Source organism: Macaca mulatta, chromosome X (genome assembly GCF_049350105.2).
Source record: "Macaca mulatta isolate MMU2019108-1 chromosome X, T2T-MMU8v2.0, whole genome shotgun sequence".
Classification (NCBI taxonomy): domain Eukaryota; kingdom Metazoa; phylum Chordata; class Mammalia; order Primates; family Cercopithecidae; genus Macaca; species Macaca mulatta.
Window position 1 is genome coordinate 159,276,477 of NC_133426.1, and position 18,121 is coordinate 159,294,597.

At 45.0% G+C, this 18,121-nt stretch overlaps 1 long non-coding RNA gene across 2 annotated transcripts; it reads left to right on the forward strand.

The window, feature by feature from the left end:
• The first annotated feature begins 50 nt into the window (after positions 1–50).
• LOC114675048 (uncharacterized) lies at positions 51–17,563 on the forward strand. Of its 2 annotated transcripts, none has more exons than XR_013412860.1 (5): positions 51–133; positions 636–780; positions 2,722–2,870; positions 4,713–4,821; positions 15,681–17,563. It is a non-coding gene; the product is annotated as an uncharacterized LOC114675048 (long non-coding RNA). The 2 variants fall into 2 exon arrangements; XR_013412859.1 differs by lacking the exon at positions 15,681–17,563 and adding an exon at positions 5,845–10,335.
• Positions 17,564–18,121: the final 558 nt, after the last annotated feature.

An 18,121-nucleotide genomic window follows, 5' to 3' on the forward strand; every position in this document is an offset into this window, starting at 1 on the left:
AGCGAAACGGCCCTTCAGGGCGAGTTCGGCCTCCGTAGAGATTCTCCTGAGGCCACGCCTGCGCCGGCCGCCAGAAGGCGCCCGAGGATCACGAATGGGCCCAAGGAGCGGGCGGCCCCTTCCCATGCTCAAGGTCTGCTGCCGCGGTCAGAGTGGCCTTGGGGTGACCGCACGTGGACCGTCGCCGGCAGAAGGGAGCGCGGTCCCGCGGGGGCTGAACGGGGCCCCTGCGGTCTGAGCTTGTTTCGCAAGGAGCCCTGGTGGCCATGGCCTCTGGGACACCAGACACGGGTCGTCAGGGCTGTCGCCGGGAAGGGGGTGTGGACGTGCAGACGGGGAAGGCAGCCGGACCCTCCAACCATGCTGGGCCCTCGGGCTGACTGTGGCTGGTCTGTGGGGCTCAGTGAGGAGGGACTTTGTTCCCTAGAAGTTTGATGAGGGAGCGCCATGGGGGTGGCGTCATCCTGACATCCTGCAGGGCAGTGGAGCCTTACTTTCCCTAGCCCCAGAGATCATGAAGCCTCTCTTTGTTTAAAGGTAGAAACCAAGGACAAGAGATTGGTGGGAATTGCTCTGGTTACAAAATTGCAGAACCAGACTTCTTAATTCTGGGACCTGTGCTGCTTTCATTACAGTCTACCGCTTCCAGTTTGTGATGTTCTCCTTCTGTCAACAGTTAGCAAACCTGCTGGCTGTGTCGCTCTGGCAGTGAGTCCAAAGGTGAAGGATTGAGGGGGAGCTGATGCATTTTGATACTCAAAATGTCTCCTAAACTGTCAGGTATGGTATACCATCTCCTGCCTCCTTGATGCTTGTGATGGCACCCCAAACACTCAGTATATTTGTACATCTAACATTCTTACTCCTGCCTGGACAGGCCCTCAGTATCATTCAACGAAAGCTCAATTATTGCACAGGGAGTGACAGCACAGTCGTGACTTTCTTGTTGTCATTTTTTTTTTTTTTTTGACACAGTCTTGCTCTGTTGCCCAGTCTGGTCTATGTCCACAGTATCTTCCTGGTCTGCTTATACTAAGTCAAGCAATTTCTGTGCTGGCATGGGTTCCAAGCACCTGAGAAAGCCCAATGTCATCTCTCTTTTCACAGTGGTTCTCTTTTGGCTGTACTTTATATTCCTTCTAGCATAACCTCTTCCTGACTGAAGGCCAGGCAGAGCACAGGCCACTTTAAGGTTTAACTTTCAAGTAACTAAGAGCCTCCCTTTCCCAGAGCAGCAGCAGTGCTTGGAGAAGCACCTGCCTCAGCTTTTATTCTCCCTAGAAACTGACCTTTCCTTTTCCCATTGTAACCTACCTCTGAGCAAGCTGGTAAAAAACCTGCATGCCCCCTTCTTTGCTGCATGAAGGAAATTCAAACCATGCAAGTTCCTGTCTCCATGTGGGAATTCTCATCTTGGCCCCCCACTTCTAACTTCAGTGAAAACCTAGGCCGTTCTCCTTCCTTTGCTTCCAGAAGCCATTTTGGAATTGCTGGAGATGACTGCTTCCCTCTCCTGAAAACTCTCAATTATATATGTAGTGAAACTTTTCTTGTCCTCTTGGCGTGTATGTGGTGTCATCAGTCTTAACATCTTAGCTGATTTTTGAGTGGGGATCTATCTGCCTCTGAAGGTGACCTTAAAAACAATTTTGCAGGAGGCATAATGGAGATTAGAGCCACTTTAAAGACCTCTAAGATGTATTAACAGGTATGGTGGTCCCCATCATATCTCCATTTAATCCACCAGTTCTGTCCCCTGTGGAAATTGGATGAATTCTGGAGAATGAGTGTACACTACCTCATGCTTCATCAAGTAGTAATCCCAGTTGCAGACGCTCTGTACCAGACACAGTATCATTGCTCAAATAGATTTATAAAGCCTTAGGTGCATAGTATGTGGCCATAGGTTTGATGAAGGCATTCCTTTCCATTTCAACCAATCAAGGAAAGAGGATAAGAAGCTGCTGTGGTTTGAATGGTTGTCCCCTCCTAAACCTATTGTTGGGTGAAATTGAGGACCGGAGAGACCAATATGGAGAACAGGAGGATTGTTTATTTTAGGTACACACCAGCTTAGTGGATTTGTATTCAAGAAGCTGAGCATTAAACAAAGACAGAGCGGGGTTTTTATAAGTGGATTTACAGAAGTAAAATAAAAGTAGCTAATTATATGATAGGTTATATAATTTACAGCATAGCTTAACTTGTGGCCTTGCATAGCCAGTGGCCTTATAGCTGCATTGAAAGAAAAATAAGAACTGGCTAAATACAGATATTTATAAAACATAGTTATGCTTAAGAAGCCAGGGAAAGGAATAACAGTAAAGGAATTTGTGTCTCTCTCTTTTTTTTTTCCTTTAACCTTGTTTTGGAGGGGAGGGGTGTCTGGAGCCCATTCCTTTGGCCTTGGCTTCTTAAATAGCATTATCTTATAACTGTCCTTGAAGTGAGCTTGCTAGGCAGAGCAAAAACTTGTGTTTTTCTTTTTAACCCTTGCCTTGCCTGCTACTTTTTTTTGAGTGAATGAATACATATTTATTTTTAAATTTCTGCCTCACTATGTTGAAATTTAATCCCCAGTGTGACAGTATTGAGAGGTGTGGCTTTAAGCCGTGATTGGGTCATGAGGGCCTTGCCCTCATGAGTAGATTAATCCAATCATTGATTAATGGGTTAATGGATTAATGGGTTATCATGGGAGTGATACTAGTGGCTTTATAGGAAGAAGAGAGAGAGAGACCTGAGCAAACGCAGCCGTATCACCATGTGATGTGTTGTGGCACCTCAGGACTCTTCAGAGAGTCCCCACCATCAAGAAGGCCCTCACCAGATGCTGCCCCTTTACCTTGGACTTCTCAGCCTCCATAACTGTAAGACCTGTTTTATTTCTTTCTAATTAATTACCCAGTTTCAGGTGTTCGATTATAAGCAATGGAAAATGGACTGACAGAAGCATTTCACGATCACGTAGACAAACAAAAATCTTTGTTTACAATTTGTTTCAAGACCATGTTAACTCTTCTGCCCTGTGTTACACTATCCTCTATCATAATATAGTCCAAAGAGATGTGGGTCATCTAGACAGTGCATAGAATGAAACATGGATCTGTTACACTGACATCATCATTCTGATTGGACAGGACAAGTAAGAGGCAGCCTACACACTGGGAGGCCTTGGTAAGACACGTGCACTCCAGAGGGTGGACAATAACCCCTATGGGGATTCAGAGATCTGCTACATCAGTGAAGTTTTTAGGGGTCCAGTGGTCGGAGGCATGCCAGGATGTCCCCTCCAAAGGAAAAGACAAATTACTGCCTCTTGAATCCTCCATCATAAAGAAAGTAGTACACCTGGTAGACCTCTTTGGGTTTGGGGGAGAAAACATTCCACCCATAAGATAACTTCTGAGGTAGACACACTGGAGGACACAGAAGGCTGGGAGATTTAAGAGAGGCAGGGAGCAGGAAAGTGATCTGCAGCAGGTCCCGGCTGCAGTGCAAGCAACTCTTGAACCATCTCATCTGACAGACCCTGCAGTGTCAGAGGTGTCAGTGGTAAGAAAGGAGGCAGGGTAGGGTTTAAGACCAGTCCCCATGGGAGGATCGCCACACAGGCCCCTAGGGTTCTGGAGCAGGGCCATGCCACCCGCATCAGAGAATCATACACCTTTTTAGAAAACAGCTTCTGGTGTGCTTCTGGGCCCTGGCAGAGACAATGCTTGACCGTGGGACACCAAGTGACTGTGTGTCACTTGTAAGCTGAAATTTCCCCTTACAAGCTGGGTCTGTCAGACCATCGGGCGAAAGTCAGATGACCCTCCAGCAATCCATTGCACGATGGAAATAGTTCATCTAGTCAGGAACAGAAGTGTGAGTGAGCTACGGAAGCAGCAGCCAAGACACTTGCGTGACCCATCACAGTTATATCAGTGCCCCTCCCTTAGCTCACACCTATGGCTGTGTGATCTCACGTGGCTAGATGAAGGAGGAGGAAAAGGCCTGAATATTGCTTATGAATGGCTTGGCTCAGTCTCTGGCCAATGGACAGCAGCTATATTCCAGCCACACCCACCTAGGGACGGCCCTGAAAGACAGTGGGGAGGGAAGATCTTCCTGGTGGGTGGAACTTTAAGGTGTGCACCTTGTCATCCACTTTGTGTGGGAGAAGTGGCCCACGGTGGGAATATGCACAGATTTCTGAGCAGTGGCCAATGGGCTAGCCAAAGGACTAAAAAGGAAAGGACTGGAAAACTGGAGACAAGGAGGGCTAGGGTAGAGACATATGGATAAACATATGGGAGTGAGCATGAAGGAAAAGTTTACATCACATACGAGTACCCACCAGAAAGCATCAACAGTGGAAGAGGAGCTGAACAGTCAAGTGCACAAAATGATGCAGCAAGTTGGGCATTAGCCACACTTCACCATCAGCCAGTCCAGAACTGACACAATGGGCACATAAACAAATGGGCCACAGTGTGAGAGATGGAGACTGCTCGCAGGCCCAGAAGCATGGAATCCTACTTAACAAGGCCTTTATTGCTGCTACTGGCTCTGAAGGTCCAGTCTTCCAGCGAAAGAGACCAATGTTGAGACCCCAATATGGCACCATTTCTCCATGTTGGGTCCGTTATCTCTTAGAAGAGACATCCGTTCTTTCTTACAAGGACAGAAACCTATTCTGAGTATGGGTTTTCCTTTCCTCCTGGCAGAATTTCAGCCAACATCACTATCCAGGGGCTTTCAGAGTGCATGACCTGCAGACCTGGAATCCCACACAAGAGGGTATCCTACCAAGGGACACACTTCAGAATGAAGGAGGTATGTGTGTGAGCCCATGAGCATAGGATAGTCTGGTATCACACTGCCACCCAGAAGCTGCTAGCTTGATAGAGTGTTGGAATGGCCTTCTGGAGGTGTAGCTGAAGCACATGCTTAGAGGCAACACCCTACAACGATGAGGCGCCATCCTGCAGGATGCAGTATATGCACTGACTCAGAGATGTCCATGTGGCACTGTGTCCCCAGTAGGAAGAATACATGGGTCTGGAAGCCATAGGGTGGAGGCCAAAGTGGCCTCACTTTCCATCTTTCCCAATGACCTACTCAGGGGCCAACACTGTGCTTCCCGTCTCCTCAATTCTAGGCTCTGCAGGGTAGAGGTTCTGGTTCTTGGCACTCTTATCAGGAAATACAGCCTAGGTTCCAGTTGTACTTATAGCCACCACTGCTGCCTGGCATTTTAGGGTTCCTTGATTACAGACACCAGCAAGCAGGAAGAATCATCATGGTGGTGGGAGTAATAGATAATTATCAAGGAAGAGGCAAGACTGCTGTTATTATATAATAGAAGCAGAGAGGAATATGCTCAGGACTCAGATATCTTCTCTAGTGACTTTTGGTACTCCCTTGCCTCATTGGCTGTAAGTGATTAAGTACAGTGTGAGTGGTCTAAGAAGGGTATGGATACAAGGGACTCAGACCACTCAGGGATGAAAGAAGCTGCCAAAACTGCAAAGGTTATAGTTGAGGGTGAGGGAATCCTAGAATGGATAGTGGAAGAGGGTAATCATGAACACCTGTTGCAGTTGCAGGACCAACTGCACTGATGGGGCTTGTACTTTGTCCTGCCAACTTTTCTCTTCTTCTTCTTGTTCTTCTTTTTTTTTTTTGAGACAGAGTCTCGCTCTGTCACCCAGGCTGGAGTGCAGTGGTGCGATCTCTGCTCACTGGAAGCTCTGCCTGTCGGGTTCACACCATTCTCCTGTCTCAGCCTCCCAAGTAGCTGGGACTGCAGGCCCGCCACCACACCCAGCTATTTTTTTTTTTTTTTTGTATTTTTAGTGGAGACGGGATTTCACCTGTTAGCCAGGATGGTCTCGATCTTCTGACCTCGTGATCCGCCTGCCTCGGCCTCCCAAAGTGCTGGGATTACAGGCTTGAGCCACCACGCTCGGCCCCCAACTTCTAAGTTTGCCTTCAGAAAGAGTGGCCCACAGGAGCCAAGAAGGAACTGCTTCCCAAGCAACTATGGAGTAGTGGATCTGTGTGGCACAAAGGATGGCCTGTGGCAGCTATGGAAGTGCACTGCTTGGATGTCACTTTAAGAGAGGGCCTGTTATAAGGAGTGCAGTTAGTCAACAGCATCCAGGTAGAATGTCTTCAGGTTCCAAGGCAGCATTTGAGGTGAGACCATGCTAGTTCCAGGCAGCTCCCTATCAGAGGCTTAGTACAGCAGAGTACTAGGATCATTTTTGCTCAGTGTGGGGCTTCTCTATGGGCCATCTTTGCATCAGAGCTCCCCGTTGGGCTGGCCATGACTTTTTGAAAGCTGCACCGCTGTCTGAGACTCTTCCTTCCAATCCTTCCTTCTCCCTCTCTTTCCACTTGTGTTAGACCTGCCCTGTGGTCTGAAGGTTCTTCCTGCCTCTTTCTGTGTCATCTCCCCTTTATCTTCTGTGATAATTTTTTTTTGCACTTCTAACTCCATCTTGACTTCCTGGAGGACCTGAACTGATGCATTTGATTTGGTTTTAGAGATAGCACCTCCTTATCCTCCCTCCTGGGGAGGGTAGGAGAAAAGCCAAAGCACTCTTTGTCCTACAAATTTCGTTTAAAAATAACCTCTGACATGTTTAATCTCTTCAGTAGCCTTGATGGGATGGTGTTTGCTGAATGGGCTTTGCCATCATTTAATAAATTCAGGGAGTTTGTTGAAGGAATTTGAGGGCTGATCAAAGAAAAAGATATGACCACAAGGGACAGTAACACAACAAGCTTTATTGGGTGGCACTGGGACAGGGTTGCATAAGAGGGAAAGTCCTCACAGCACAGGACTATCCAGAGGTTTATGGATGGGCTAAGAGGCCACCACCTGGAAGGGAAGGAAGGCATAGGGACTCACAGGGCAGAGAAGGAACAAAGAGGGAGCTTATGTGTCTGGGTGAGGTCAGTCAGTACCACGTTGGAAAGTCTCTGCATATGCAAAGCAGGCAGGCTTTAAATGGCTAAAAAGCTGCTTATTTGGGATGTTTTAAAAATAATCAGGCTGGGTGTGGTGGCTCATGCCTGTAATCCCAGCATTCTGGGAGGCTGAGGCATGCGGATTGCCTGAGCTTGGGAGTTTGAGACCACCCCGGGCAACATGGTGAAACCCCATCTCTACTAAAATACAAAAAATTAGCTGGTCACGGTGGTGTGTGCCTGTAATCCCAGCTACTTGGGAGACTGAGGCAGTAGAATCGCTTGAGCCCAGGAGGTAGAGGTTGAAGTGAGCCAAGACCGTGCCACTGCACTCCAGCTTGGGCAACATAGTGAGACTTCGTCTCAAATAATAATCATAATAATCAGACGTGTAAAAATATGAGTTGGGCACCAGTGAGCTTTTCAGGTAACAGGTCTCAGTCTACAGTGAAGAAATAAACAACATAGGGGCCAATACACAGAGGCCATCTTTAGTTCATTTATATAACAAACAATGTGTGATGTTTCCATTGAGAATGTAGATTGTACAGGGACTTAGCACCTCCTGTCCTCAGATTTGGGCTAAAGTTCTGTGAAAATAGGCCACATTTCATTTACCATCCTGTTATACATGCAATACCCAGCAACTATGCCCTGCTGTGTCTTGTGGCAGATGCTAGGGACACAATGGTCTAGGGTTCCTGCTGTCGCAGAGCTTCGAAGTGCTGAAAGAATTGCACAAATGCATATGTGATCACTGGGTTAAGTGCTAAGGAAGGCAAGCAGTACAAGAGTGCTATAAGAATGTGTTAAAGAGTGACCTCAGAAGAGGGTGCGGGTGCCAGAGTAAGCATCCTTGATGAAGGGACATGAATGCTGGGACATGGAGGATAAGTAGGATTTAGCCAAGCAAAGAGTAGAGGTAGGGGTGGAACCATGCTCAGGCAACAGAGACAGAATATGCAGTGGGCCTTGAAGCTTCCTCTACCTAAGCTACCTACTCCCAGTCAGTCACACCCTAGGCTTTGTCATCTCCTAAAATTGTCCCATCTTGAGAATCAGTGGCTCAAGTATGCTACTTTCTGACCACAGACTCCCTACTGTGATCCTTTTTCAACCTCTTTGGGGCCTTCAGATGTTGACTCCTCTGTTTCTTCCAACCTATCAGCCCTCTTCTTTCCCTCCTAGTTTCTTTTTGTTTAAAGAGCTTTACTCAGACATAATTCACACACATGTATTTAAAGTGTAAAATCTGATCAATGTTGGTATAAGCATACACCTGTGAACTCATCACCACAGTCAAGATTAGTGAGTGTATTCATCACTCCCAGAAAGTTCCTCATTCCCCTCTGTAATCTCTCCTTCCCTGTATCCTAAAACGTTGCTAAACTCTAAACTCCCTTACTAGTTCTAATAGATCTTTTGGGTAGATTCTATCAGATTTCCCACACAGAAAATGTTACCTGCAAACAAAGACAGTTGTACTTCTTCCTTTATGATATGAATACTTTTATTTATTTTGCTTGCCCTATTTTCAAAAGGCTTTCTTCTTGGCTCCATAGCTTCTTACTACATACAACTTCATAATTCAATATTGGTCTTGCGTGGCAAGCCAGCAGTGTGACAGACACAGTCTTCCATCTCTCACTTCTCATTGGAATCTCAGCTCCTTAGGTCACCAAGTTTGTCTCTCCAGCCCTGTGAGACTGTGGAAATCTCTACTGGGTGTTTGACCCCCAGCTGTGGCCATCTAAGTAAAGCCTCAATTCTCAGCCTCCTTCCCTGCACCTGGAAGTGTCTGCAGCACCACCTCATCCTTTCATGGTTCTCTTCTTTCCTGCATGTTGGCCCCTCAATATTCATTTTAATAGGTCTCCAGTGCCTTTAAACTGATCCTTTTGTCATGTTTCATCGGACTTTTCTTCTTGTTCTCTATAGGAGCATTTGTCTGCCAAAAGCTACTCTTTTATACCCATAAGCAGAAGTCAAATCAATAAAATTGTTACTCCTTAAATGTTCTCAAACATTTCTACTTCTCTTTATCTCTTCCACCACCATCCTAGTCCAAATCACTCCTCTGTGTTAGTGCAACGACCTCCTTCATTGCTCTCCTTTCATCCACTCTTGCCTCCCACCTAGGCATTCCCCATATAGCAGTCAGAATTCTTTTTTAAAAAACAGGTAAGATTATATCACTTCCCTGCTCAAAACCCTTAAATTGTTTTCGATAGTTTTCTTAGCATAAAATGAAAAATAAACATTATTAACAACAATAAATGGTACTTGCTGAACTGTGGTTATGCTCAATGTGCATCAGTAATGCAAATGGCCTTTCCTGTGACTCCTCTCGTTAATACAGAGAAATAAGCAGACATTCATCAAGTTCAACTTAATTGGTCAAGGACACAGATAGGGGCAGTAAAGGCAGAATTTCGAGCCAGGACTCTTCAGCTCAAGAGCATGTCTTTGAAGCAGAGTCCTGAATGGAAAAATGACTCCTTTTCTATGTTCTCATCTTGGTATCAGTTAGGGCTGTCCAGAGAAACAGAATCAATAGGAGAGATAGATGTATCTCCTGTTGAGGCAGAGAGAGAGAGAGAGAGAGAGAGAGAGAGAGAGAGAGAGAGAGAGATTAAGGAACTGGCTCACATGATTATGAGTTGGGGGCTGGCAAGTCTGAAATCTGTAGGGTAGGGCAGCAGGCTTGAGACCCAGGGAAGAGTTAATGTTGCAGCTTGAGTCCAAAGGCTGTCTGAACACAGAATTCCTTTCTCTTCAAGGGACCTCGGTCTTTTCTCTTAAGGCCTCCAACTGACCAGATGAGACCCATCCACATTGTGGAAGAGGACAATCTGCTTTACTCAAAGTCTGTTGATTTAAATGTTAATAATATCTTAAAAAATAGCATCACAGCCACATCTAGATACTTTGACCAAGCAACTGGGAACTGTAGCCTAGCCAAGTTGACACAAAACCAGCCATTATACTTCCTGACTATATTTTCATGGTAAAGAATTCAAACAACAGGGAGATATATAGAAGAAATACTGAAAGTCACATTTCCACCCCATCCCTTTCGTTCCCCAGAGGTGAACACTGTGAATTCCTCAGTCAGCATCCTTCCAGAACTCTGCCTATTCCTTTAACACTCATACATGTAAATATATTCATATAATTTGGTTTTATTTTACTTAAATGAGATTGTCCTGTAAGTGCTGTCTAGTGTCTTGTTTTTTTGTCTCAAATGGTAACTCATGGAAATCATTCTGTGTTAGTTTATCCATATTTATCTTGTTTTTTCAGTTGGACAAACAAAACATTCATTCAATGTTTACAAAATTAAATCAAGTAAAAATAAAAAATTCTCTTTGATCACTTCCTAAACCTCACTGTCCTTCTCAGCAGTAAGTGGTTTAAAAAAATATATTACTTTTTCGAGACAGGGTCTCACTCTGTTGCCCATGCTGGAGTGCAGTGATGTGGTCACAGCTTACTGCAGCCTCAAACTCCCAGGTGCAAGTGATCCTCCCACTTCAATTTCCCAAGTAACTGGGGGCACAGGCACATGCCACCACATCCAGCTAATTTTTCATTTCTTGTAGAGATGGGATCTTTCCATTTTGCCCAGGCTGGTCTTGAACTCCTGGGCTCAAGCCATCCTCCTATCTAAGGCTCCCAAATTGCTGAGATTACCAGCATGAGCCACCACACCTGGCCAGTGAGTACTTTGATAAGTTTGGTGTCAATCTATCTAATTAGACACAATATTACACAAAGAGGTGAAGATGGCAGGGTGGTCTCTGTATTTCCTTCATGTTCTCTTTTCCTCTCTGTTCTCACCCCTGTATAACTTGTATCAAGAATGTCATGCTATAACAGTGAACTTATGTGATATGATCTGTATTAATAAGAGAGAAGCTTGTTTGTCTTTCAAGTGTGCCACTATGAGGCATTTGAAAAATCTGAGCCTATTCCTATAGAGGGCTGTTAGCAACAGACAGCTGTAAAATTCAACCTTTTCATCCAGGCTGGAGCCAGGAACTATCAGTTCTTAGGTTGAGGAGACATATAAGGGTCAAAAAGAATTTTTCAACCAGAAAGCCAAGACTGACTGTGTTTTATTGTGAAAGTTTCTTAGATAAGTATCTGCAGGAACTTTCCAAAGGAAGCGATCAGGGGAAGGGAGGCTGTGGAGAGGACTCTGTAAACTGGTAGGATCCACTGCTACCCTAGGGGTGGGGGTGGGCATCATGGGTTGGACCAGAGCCAGGGCACAAATTGGGACCTGTGGTAGGTTGAATAATGGCCCCCCAAGGATAGCAGGTCCAAATTCCTGGAATCTGTATGTATTACCTTATTTGGGAAAAGGGTCTTTACAATGTGATTAAGCTAAAGATCTCGAGATGGGGAGATTATCCTGGATTATCTCGGTGGGCTCTAAATCCAATCACACTTGTCCTTATAAGGAGGTAAAGGCAGATTGTCTGCACACACACCCACATACAGGAGGAGGTGATATGATGAGGGAAGACAAACAGGTTTGAAAATGCTGGCCTTAAGACCAAGGAATACAGGCAGTCACTAGATATTGAAAGAGCTAGGAATGGATCCTCCCCTGGAGCCTCCAGACAAAGTGGGGCCCTGATGACATCTTGTTTCAGCCCAGTGATACTGATTTTAGACTTCCAACCTCCAGAACTGTGAGAGAATAAAATTCTGTTGTTTTAAGCCACACAGTGTGTAATAATTTGTTAAAGCATCCACAGGAAACTCATACAGGACCTAATCGAATTCTTCAGGTGTTAGCTGCATACACGTAGTTCCCCCAGCTCCTTCCTCCCAGAGCCTGTGGATGGAAGCATGGAGATTTTGATATTCGGGGGTATTTCTGTTACTGAGGAATGGAAAGAGAACATGAGGAGGAAGCTGAGTGCCTGGATCAATGTTTACTCCCCCTGTGAGTGGTTTGTGAGCTAGGCAAAAGAGGGGCAACAGAGAATACAGTTTACATGGCCCTCACCTTTTAGGGAGCACTCTAGGGGGAAAGCTCAGCCAGAGGTCCATGATCCCAGGAACAATATTAAGAAACTCTTAATTAATGGCACTCTAGCTGAATCTTAGAGTTGGAGTGCATCTGCCTTCACAGTAGTGCAAGAGAAATCCAGGGGAGGTGGGGTGGCTGTGTATGGCAAGATGCTGGATAAATGGAGGCAGAGACTGGCTGGGGACCCAGACATCCTAGATCACCCTGAAGGCCACCTGGGGCTATGTGTATAGCTCAGGGGAGGAGGAGAAGGCAGGCAGAGAAGTATTTGTTGCTATTTGTCCTTTGTTTAATTTTTGTTTATCATTAATCTCATAAATGTGAAAACAGCCAATTAATAACAATAACAATAAAAGACAAATGGCCAAGATTCATCTGAATGCATATTCTATGCATTTAACAAAGTAATTTTGAGGTAGGAGATCAGCAGGACTTGTTTTCTGAGCACTGGTCATGACCCCACTGATAAAAACAAGATCTGGTCAAAATATGTTATAGTAAAGAAACCGGTCATAACAGATAAAACCAAAGTGGGGATGAAAGGGACCTCTGGTTGCCCCCACTGCTCATTACAGGCTAATTATCATACATTTGCATGCTAAAAGACACTCCCACCAGTGCCATGGCAGTTTACAAATGCCATGACAATGCCTGGAAGTTACCTTATATGGTTTAAAAGGGGAGGAACTCTTGGTTCCACCCCTTTTCTAGAAAATTCATGAATCACTTATGCCTTATTTAGAACATAATTAAGGAGTAGCTATAAATATAACTAGCCAGCAATCCACGAGGGCTACTGTGCTTATGGGGTAGCCCTGCTCTGTCCATGGAGCAACCATTTTCCTGTACTTTGTTGCTCTGATAAACTTGTTTTGCTTTCACTTTACTCTGTTGGCTTTCTTTTGAATTTGTTCATGCATGAAGCCAAGAACCCTCCTGGGCTGAGCCCCTATTTGGAGATTTGCCCACATCAACTTCCCACAAACCTTCAAACGTTGGCCCTATCAGCCAAACACTTCCAAACATTTAATGAAAATTACCTGCCTATCATATGAGACACTCTTTAGTGTTTCAAACACCTTCAAAAGCAGACCAAGGTGGCATCTCAGGTGTGGTGGTGATCTCACAGGTGGCAGCAGAGGGGAGGTTTAACCTGTCAGGCTCACAGTGGCCTGGGCCTAGACCCCAAGGCATGTGCCCATGCTAGGATCTCCCACCAGCAGTGGATGGCCCTCAAGATAGCTTAGTGCCTAGATTTGCAGTTGGTGGAGTCGGGGTATGGGGAGGAGGGCTCAGAGTGTTGGGCATGCTGCTGTTCCTTTTGCAGCCCCCAAGCCTGGATGGTTCAGGAACCGCTCTCCCCAGAGAATGCTAAGAAACAGAAAGGGCTTCCCAGATTTATGCTAAGAGTATGTGTGCATGGAACATATATAGTCCAGCTGTCGTCAGATCGCAGCCCGTCCTGATGTCCCAATCAGAGTTTAAGTGGGTTCAGCCAAGTTACAACGTTCTGCAATACGTTTTTACCTGCTGGAGAACACAGAAGGAAGACAAGGAAGTAGAAACGAGCATGTGTAGTCCACTAAAGCAGTGTGTGTCTGGGACTGTGTGGAGGAAGGGTGCTGTCCCCGGGGCCCCCTCATGGGAAGGGGAAAAAGTGGCTTCCTTTTTCCTCTGTAATCTCTTTTGGGAAATTCTGTTAGTGCTCTTTTCCTCATGTTCGTTTCCACTTCTTTGTCTTTTGGCATTTTCTGGGAGAGTTCCTCGATCTTTAACTTTCAGATCTGTAATTTAGTTAACTGTCATCAGCCCTCCTATTGAACTTTTTCTTATTTTGGGCAATGCAGTTTAAGAATTTCAAGAATTCCCATTACTTAATTTTGAAACCAGCTTCTAGTATTTTACAGGTTTACATAAGTAGATCTGACCCTAGTCTGTTGTTAGGGTTTAACAAAGATGCTGCTCCCAAAAGACTCTCTGATCTGAGCATTGGCTTGCTGTCCACCTAGAAGAGACTCCGTGATTTGACATTGGATCCCATGCAGGGATAAGGCACTGAAGCTGCCACTGCAGAGGATTGGCAGCTAATAGTGCTGGTGCATTTAATATTTCAGCTCTTTATTCCACCCAGGAACCAGAAGCTCTCTGGCTGGTTCCCTAGTGACTTCGTGGACCCAAGCGTATACAACCATGGAATCCTGGCACATAACTTGCAAAGTTACTATAAACAAACATGCTGAAAGTATAGCCTTTTGGAGGTCAACTAGATTTCTCACATTTCCAAACCCTGCATTTCAGGAAATATTGTAGTTTTGGCAAAGGCCACCCACACCCACACCCTGGTGAATTCCTGAACCACCATTTAGTCACCCAGGAAAATGCTCCTTATGCTTCCAATCACCCCTTAGCCCCACCCTCACGTCACTGGGACTGAAGATTTACATATAATTATTGTAAACTATTAGGGGAAGGATGCTTTAGATTCCTGTTATGGACTATTGGTTACGAAAGATATTTTCATTTTCTTTAAGGGATATTGATTTAACCCATTTATGCCTGAGGTTGCAATTTTTTGAATTTTTACAATCAGACCTTGGTGATGACCTTGAGCAGTAGGATATAAATAACTCCCACATGCTTAGAGTTCCAATAATGGAACACTAGGCATAAATTGGTAATTTTAAGCTAGCACTGAAGTATGGAGTTTAGGTTTTGTGAATCATTCCTTTATAGGAGCAAGGAAACCTTGTATACTGAAAATGGTGCTGGTACAATCAAGAGGTTGTATGCTGGGATGACTAAACTCCCTGGGTGTGTTTCTTTCTCCAGCCCCCTTAGTTGCTAACAACCACTGTTGATATTAGACGTGAAAGACAGGGCCAGGCATGATGGCTCATACCTGTAATCCCAGCACTTTGGGAGGCCAAGGTAGTTAGATTGCTTGAGCCCAGAATTTGAGACGAGCCTGGGCAAGATGGTGAAACCCCATCTCTATAAAAAACACAAAAAAATTAGCTGGGCTGGTGGCACACACCTATAGTCCTAGCTACTCAGGAGGCTGAGGTGGGAGGATTGCCTGAGCTCAGGAGGACAAGGCTACAGTGAGCCATGATCACACCACTGTACTCCAGCCTGGGCAACACAGCAAAACCATGTCTCAAAAAAAAAAAAAAAAAAAAAAAAACCAAAAAAAAAAACAAAGTGAAAGACAGGAAGGTTTAGAATGGAGATGCTAAGCTCCCAAAGGTCATTTGGTGAGAAAACTATACTGGGTCCATGAATTTGTACTCTTTGACACCTGACATCTATAAAGTGAGAAATGGAAGGCCTTCCCCAGTGACTGATAAGAAACATGGTATTTCTGAAATTTCCAAAAGTACTACACCAGAGAACCAAAAACAAAAAGTCAGGTACCAGCTGCTAACACATCACCACCACCCTGCCCACCCTGCCCACATGCACACATACATAAGATCATTGCATAGGGCTGGGACTCATGACAATACCATGTGGCATGGACAGAACTTCATGTCTCCATGAGTTGACTGGGGTTTCCAATATAGCGATTACCTATATAAACTGATGGCCAATATGAAGATAACCTAGCTGGTCATAATCGAAGCCTAACTCTATTGATTTCAAGGGGGCAGCCTCTGACATTTTGCCTCCACAGACCAATCCTACTTTGCCATCCTAAAGGCAACACTCTGAAGCCTACACCATGTCTGTGTCTCCTGTGTCTTCCCCAGAAGTGTCAAATTCAACCTCATTAATGGAGACCCTCCTGTTATCATGCAGTCTACAGTGGCATTATGGTGACCCCGACTGGCCAAGTCAAGTAAATGTGTCAGCCACAAATGAGGAAAAGCTCACCTTCCCCCAGGACAAAAACCAAGGGGGCTCCAATATCCAAAAGCTTACCATATAAAAAGGTAACCCTACAAATTGTAGGAAATGCAATGGCACATGAGTATTATACAACATTTCTAGTTTGTGATTTTCAAGAGGGCCCAAATATCTAATAAATAAAGCCATGTCCTCTTCTGCCATGTTTCTCTTCCATGAAATTGCCCACTTTCTTCCTACTTAGAAGCAAGAAAGTTCCATTGCTCACTCTTATCTTCCACTTATTTCTCCTTGTGATTGTTTATAATTTTCAACAGTACTTCCACTTAAGGCACCATTCCATTCCAGGCTCCAGTTACCAGCACTGGAATATTACAGGTTATGTGCTCCTCCTCAATGTCTCCAGGAAATGTCAGAGGTCTTCATGGCAGCCTCTCCCATCACAGGCCCAGAGGCCTAGAAGGAAAAAAATGGTTTTGTGGGCCAGGCCCAGGGAACCATTGCTGTTTTGTGCAGTCTCAGGATTTGGTGCCCTGCGTCACAGCCATGGCTAAAAGGGGCCAATGTAGAGCTCAGGCCATTGCTTCAGAGGGTGCAAGCCTCAAGCCTTGAAGGCTTACACATGGCGTTGCACCTGTGGGTGAAAGAAGTCAATAACTGAGGTTTGCGACACTTCACCTAGATTTCAGGAGATGTTATGGAAACTCCTGGATGTCCAGGAAGAAGTTTTCTGCAGGGGTGGGGCCCTCATGGAGAATCTCTGCTCAGGCAGTGTGGAAAGGAAATGTGGGGTTGGGCAGGAAACCCAACACAGAGTTCCCACTGGGGCACAGCCTAGTGGAGCTGTGAGAAGAGGGCCACCATCCTCCAGACCCCAGAATGGTAGATCCAATGACAGCTTGCACCATGGCACCAGGAAAAGCCACAGATACTCAACACCAGCCTGTGAAAGCAGCTGGGAAGGGGGCTGTACCCTGCAAAGTCACAGGGGCAGAGCTGCCCAAGGCCATGGGAGCCCACTTCTTGCATCAGTGTGACCTGGATGTGAGACATGGAGGTAAAGGAGATCATATTGGAACTTTAAGGTTTAATGACTGCCCTATTAGATTTTTGGACTTGCGTGGGGCCTGTAGACCCTTTGTTTTGGCCAGTTTCTCCCATTTTGAGCAGGTGTGTTTTCCTAATGCCTATATCCCCATTGTATCTAGGAAGTAACTAAATTGCTTTTGATTTTATAGGCTCATAGGCGAAAGAGACTTGCCTTGTCTCAGATGAGACTTTGAACTTGGACTTTTGGGTTAATGCTGGAATGAGTTAAGACTTTGGGGGACTGTTGGAAGGGCATGATTGTGTTTTGAAATGTGAGGACATGACATTTGGGGTACTAGGGGTGGAATAATATGGTTTGGCTCTGTGTCCTCACTCACATCTCATATTGAATTGTAATAATCCCCACATGTCAAGGGTGGGACTAGGTGGCAATAACTGAATCATGGGGGCAGTTTCCCCCATACTGTTCTTGTGATAGTAAGTTCTCATGAGATCTGATGGTTTTGTAAGGGGCTTCCCCCTTCACTTGGCTCTCATTCTCTCTCCTGCCACTGTATGAAGAAGGATGTGTTTGCTTCCCCTTCCACCATGATTGTAACTTTCCTGAGGCCTCCCCAGCCATACAAAACTGTGAGTCAATTAAACTTCCTTTCTTTATAACTTCTCCAGTCTCGGGTATTTCTTCATAGAAGTGTGAGAACAGACTAAGACAGAATCCTAATTAAACTATGGACTTTGAGTGACAATGCTATGTCCGTGTATTTTCATCAGTTGTAACAAATGTACCACTCTGGTGCAGGATGTCAGTAGTGGCAGGGGTTGTGTGTTGGGAATGTAGAAGAGGTACATGGGAACTCTCTACCTTCTGTTCAGTGTTGCTGGTAACCTAAAACAGCTCTAAGGCTTTTAAATTTAAAATGCTGCAAAATGATGACTCTGACTTTTTAATATTGGGATAATTTTCTAATTCTGGACTCACTTGATTGTTCCCAGAAATTTAACTTTGACTGACTAAAAATTCATTTTAGTCCAAATGTTTTATAATTCTGTAAAGTAACAAAGGTGTGTTTTTTTTCCTGAATGGGAGAAAAGATAACACCAAAGTGCCATGGCCCTATTGTCTCATAAGGCATAAATCAGTTTTGAATTTAACTTAGCAATTTACCTCATCATTTCTTTCCCCCAAAACTATAAGTCCTTCAAATATTTTCAAACCAG